This window comes from Chiloscyllium punctatum, chromosome 28 (genome assembly GCF_047496795.1).
Source record: "Chiloscyllium punctatum isolate Juve2018m chromosome 28, sChiPun1.3, whole genome shotgun sequence".
NCBI lineage: Eukaryota > Metazoa > Chordata > Chondrichthyes > Orectolobiformes > Hemiscylliidae > Chiloscyllium > Chiloscyllium punctatum.
Window position 1 is genome coordinate 5,416,342 of NC_092766.1, and position 5,779 is coordinate 5,422,120.

The window sequence follows — 5,779 nt, forward strand, 5'->3', positions numbered from 1 at the left end:
TAGGTATCTGTGGATAGAGAACACAAAGAGAGGTTAGTGAGAACGGGTCAGGAAAATGCCATTGTACCCTAACTGTCCCCAGACCCTTCGGCCAGGTTTAGCTGCTATCTCTGAAACTCTCGAGCTGACCGGTCAGGGAAAGGGTGGGCTGGGTCTGATTTGTAACCAATATCATGTGGGAGTCGCTCTCGAATGTTCCCCTGGATAATTCCCGATCCTTACCTTTAGGGCCGTAATCATCAACTGTGGATGGAGAGAATACAGGAAGATATTAGAAATGTGAAACAGAAAGTCTATTGATCTCTAACTGACCCACCCACACTCTCAGGCAGTGCCCTGCTGCTCTCCGTCTCTGATGCAAAGTTACTGATCGAGTTGGGGAGATTCAGACCCAATCTGGAGACCCAAGTTCTCAAGGTCACTCAGAAAGATGTGAATGGTTCCCAAGAAGGCAGACAGCTTGTGGATGGGAACGATTTGACCAGAAGCATTTGTACTTCTGAAAAAAGGACTTTCGATGAGTGATTTCATTGCCTTTGATTAACAAGGGGGCGATGGTTAGATTCTCTCTTGTTGGAGACAGTAACCCCCAGGATGTTGATAGTGGGGGGGGAAGGAGAATTTAGTGACGGTAACACCATTGAACATCAAGGGGGCGATGGTTAGATTCTCTCTATCTCTTGTTGGAGACGGTAACCCCCAGGATGTTGATAGTGGGGAGAAGGGGGATTCAGTGACGGTAACACCATTGAACGTCAAGGGGGCAATGGTTCGATTTTCTCGTGTTGGAGACGGTAATCGCCAGGATGTTGATAGTGGGGGGGAAGGGGGTTTCAGTGACGGTAACACCATTGAACGTCAAGGGGGCGATGGTTTGATTCTCTCTTGTTGGGGATGCTCACAGCCTGGCGTTTGTGTGGTGAGAATGTTCCTTGCCCCTCCCCAGCCCAAGCCTGGATATTGTCCAGATCTTGGGGCATTTGGACCCAGACTGCTTCAGTATCTGAGGAGTCACTACGTAGACTGTACATTCTCACCTACAGGTCCGTAGGTATCTGTGGATAGAGAACACAAAGAGAAGTTAGTGAGAAAGGGTCAGGAAAATGCCATTGTACCCTAACTGTCCCCAGACCCTTCGGTCAGGTCGACCTGCTATCTCTGAAACTCTTGAGCTGACCGGTCAGGGAAAGGGTGGGCTGGGTCTGATTTGTAACCAACATCATGTGGGAGTCACTCTCGAATGGTCCCCTGGATAATTCCCAATCCTTACCTTTAGGTCCGTAATTGTCAACTGTAGATGGAGAGAATCCAGGAGGATATTCGAAATGTGAAACGGAAAGGCTATTGATCTCTAAGTGACCCACCCACACTCTCAGGCAGTGCCCTGCTGCTCTCCCTCCCTGATGCAAAGTTACTGATCGAGTTGGGGAAATTCACACCCAATCTGGAGACCCAAGTTCTCAAGATCACTCAGAAAGATGTGACTGGTTCCCAAGAAGGCAGACAGCTTGTGGATGGGAATAATTTGACCAGAAGCATTTGGACTTCTGAAAAAAGATCATTCATTGAGTGATCCTAATGCAAGGGGGCGATGGTTAGATTCTCTCCTGTTGGAGATGGTAACCCCCAGGATAGTGGGAGGGTGGGAGGGGGAATTCAGTGACGGTAACACCATTGAACGTCAAGGGGGCGATGGTTAGATTCTCTCTTGTTGGTGATGGTAACTCCCAGGATGTTGATAGTGGGGGGGGGAAGGGGGATTCAGTGACAGTAACGCCATTGAACATCAAGGGGGCGATGGTTAGATTCTCTCTTGTTGGTGATGGTAACTCCCAGGATGTTGATAGTGGGGGGGGGAAGGGGGATTCAGTGACAGTAACGCCATTGAACATCAAGGGGGCGATGGTTAGATTCTCTCTTGTTGGGGATGCTCACAGCCTGGCGTTTGTGTGGTGTGAATGTTCCTTGCCCCTCCCCAGCCCGAGCCTGGATATTGTCCAGATCTTGGGGCATTTGGACCCAGACTGCTTCAGTATCTGAGGAGTCATTACGTAGACTGTACATTCTCACCTACAGGTCCGTAGCTATCTGTGGATAGAGAACACAAAGAGAGGTTAGTGAGAAAGGGTTCGGAAAATGCCATTGTACCCTAACTGTCCCCAGACCCTTCGGCCAGGTCTAGCTGCTATCTCTGAAATTATCGAGCTGACCGGTCAGGGAAAGGGTGGGCTGGGTCTGATTTGTAACCAATATCACGTGGGAGCCACTCTCGAATGTTCCCCTGGATAATTCCCAATCCTTACCTTTAGGGCCGTAATCATCAACCGTGGATGGAGAGAATGCAGGAGGATATTAGAAATGTGAAACGGAAAGTCTATTGATCTCTAACTGACCCACCCACACTCTCAGGCAGTGCCCTGCTGCTCTCCCTCTCTGATGCAAAGATACTGATCGAGTTGGGGAGATTCAGACCCAATCTGGAGACACAGGTTCTCAAGATCACTCAGAAAGATGTGACTGGTTCCCAAGAAGGCAGACAGCTTGTGGATGGGAATAATTTGACCAGAAGCATTTGTACTTCTGAAAAAAGGACTTTTGATGAGTGATTTCAATGCCTTTGATTAACAAGGGGACAATGGTTAATTCTCCCTTGTTGGAGATGGTAACCCCCAGGATGTTGATACTGGATTGGGGGGAGGGGGGGGGGAAGGGGGATTCATCGACGGTAACGCCATTGAACGTCAATGGGGGCGATGGTTAGATTCTCTCTTGTTGGAGACGGTAACCCCCCAGGGTGTTGATAGTGGGGAGAAGGGGGATTCAGTGACGGTAACACCATTGAACATCGAGGGGGCGATGGTTAGATTCTCTCTTGTTGGGGATGCTCACAGCCTGGCGTTTGTGTGGTGTGAATGTTCCTTGCCCCTCCCCAGCCCAAGCCTGGATATTGTCCAGATCTTGGGGCATTTGGACCCAGACTGCTTCAGTATCTGAGGAGTCACTACGTAGACTGTACATTCTCACCTACAGGTCCGTAGTGATCTGTGGATAGAGAACACAAAGAGAGGTTAGTGAGAACGGGTCAGGAAAATGCCATTGTACCCTAACTGTCCCCAGACCCTTCACCCAGGTCTAGCTGCTATCTCTGAAACTCTCGAGCTGACCGGTCAGGGAAAGGGTGGGCTGGGTCAGATTTGTAACCAATGTCACGTGGGAGTCTCTCTCGAATGTTCCCCTGGATAATTCCCAATCCTTACTTTTAGGGCCGTAGGGAACAGCTGTGGATGGAGAGAATACAGGAGGATATTAGAAATGTGAAACGGAAAGGCTATTGATCTCGAAGTGACCCACCCACACTCTCAGGCAGTGCCCTGCTGCTCTCCCTCTCTGATGCAAAGTTACTGATCGAGTTGGGGAGATTCAGACCCAATCTGGAGACACAAGTTCTCAAGATCACTCAGAAAGATGTGACTGGTTCCCAAGAAGGCTGACAGCTTGTGGATGGGAATAATTTGACCAGAAACATTTGGACTTCTGAAAAAAGATCATTCATTCAGTGATCGTAATGCCTTTGATTAGCAAGGGGACAATGGTTAGATTCTCTCTTGTTGGAGACGGTAACCCACAGGATGTTGATAGTGGGAGGGTGGGAGGGGACATTCAGTGACGGTAACACCATTGAACGTCAAGGGGGCGATGGTTAGATTCTCTCTCTCTTATTGGAGACGGTAACCCCCAGGATGTTGATAGTGGGGGGGGGGAAAGGGGGATTCAGTGACGGTAACACCATTGAACGTCAAGGGGGGCGATGGTTAGATTCTCTCTTGTTGGAGACGGTAACCCCCAGGATGTTGATAGTGGGGGGGGGGGAAGGGGGATTCAGTGACAGTAACACCATTGAATGTCAAGGGGGCGATGGTTAGATTCTCTCTTGTTGGGGATGCTCACAGCCTGGCGTTTGTGTGGTGTGAATGTTCCTTGCCCCTCCCCAGCCCGAGCCTGGATATTGTCCAGATCTTGGGGCATTTGGACCCAGACTGCTTCAGTATCTGAGGAGTCACTACGTAGACTGTACATTCTCACCTACAGGTCCGTAGCTATCTGTGGATAGAGAACACAAAGAGAAGTTAGTGAGAAAGGGTCAGGAAAATGTTATTGTACCCTAACTGTCCCCAGGCCCTTCGGCCAGGTCTAGCTGTTATCTCGGAAACTCTCGAGCTGACCGGTCAGGGAAAGGATGGGCTGGGTCAGATTTATAACCAGTATCCCGTGGGAGTCACTCTCAAATGTTCTCCTGGATAATTCCCAATCCTTACCTTTAGGGCCGTAGGGAACAGCTGTGGATGGAGAGAATCCAGGAGGATATTCGAAATGTGAAATGGAAAGGCTATTGATCTCGAAGTGACCCACCCACACTCTCAGGCAGTGCCCTGCTGCTCTCCCTCACTGATGCAAAGTTACTGATCGAGTTGGGGAAATTGAGACCCAATCTGGAGACCATGTCCCTCAAGATCACTCAGAAACTTGTGACTGGTTCCCAAGAAGGTAGACAGCTTGTGGATGGGAATGATTGGACCAGAAGCATTTGGACATCTTAAAATAAATCAGTCAATCAGTGATGGTAATATCTTTGACCTTCAGGGGTGCTATGCTTGAGGTTCTCTCTCTCTCATTGGAGATTGTAACCCCCAGGATGTTGAGAATTGGGGGGAAGGGGGATTCAGTGATGGTAACAGCATTGAACGTCAAGGGGGCGATGGTTAGATACTCCCTTGTTGGAGACGGTAACCCCCAGGATGTTGATAGTGGGGGGGGGGGAAGGAGGATTCAGTGACGGTAACACCATTGAACGTCGAGGGGGCGATGATTAGATTCTCTCTCTCTTGTTGGAGACGGTAACCCCCAGGATGTTGATAGTGGGGGGGGGGAAGGGGGATTCAGTGACGGTAACACCATTGAACGTCAAGGGGGCGATGGTTAGATTCTCTCTCTCTTGTTGGAGACGGTAACCCCCAGGATGTTGATAGTGGGGGGGGGTGAAGGGGGATTCAGTGACGGTAACACCATCGAACGTCAAGGGGGCGATGGTTAGATTCTCTCTCTCTTGTTGGAGACGGTAACCCCCAGGATGTTGATAGTGGGGGGGGGTGAAGGGGGATTCAGTGACGGTAACACCATTGAACATCAAGGGGGCGATGGTTAGATTCTCTCTTGTTGGGGATGCTCACAGCCTGGCGTTTGTGTGGTGTGAATGTTCCTTGCCCCTCCCCAGCCTGAGCCTGGATATTGTCCAGATCTTGGGGCATTTGGACCCAGACTGCTTCAGTATCTGAGGAGTCACTACGTAGACTGTACATTCTCACCTACACTTCCGTAGTGATCTGTGGATAGAGAACACAAAGAGAGGTTAGTGAGAATGGGTCAGGAAAATGTCATTGTACCCTAACTGTCCCCAGGCCCTTCGGCCAGGTCTAGCTGCTATCTCTGAAACTCTCGAGCTGACCGGTCAGGGAAAGGGTTGGCTGGGTCTGATTTGTAACCAATATCACATGGGAGTCGCTCTCAAATGTTCCCCTGGATAATTCCCAATCCTTACTTTTAGGGCCGTAATCGTCAACTGTGGATGGAGAGAATCCAGGAGGATATTCGAAATGTGAAACGGAAAGTCTATTGATCTCTAACTGACCCACCCACGCTCTCAGGCAGTGCCCTGCTGCTCTCCCTCTCTGATGCAAAGTTACTGATCGAGTGGGGGAGATTCAGACCCAATCTGGAGACC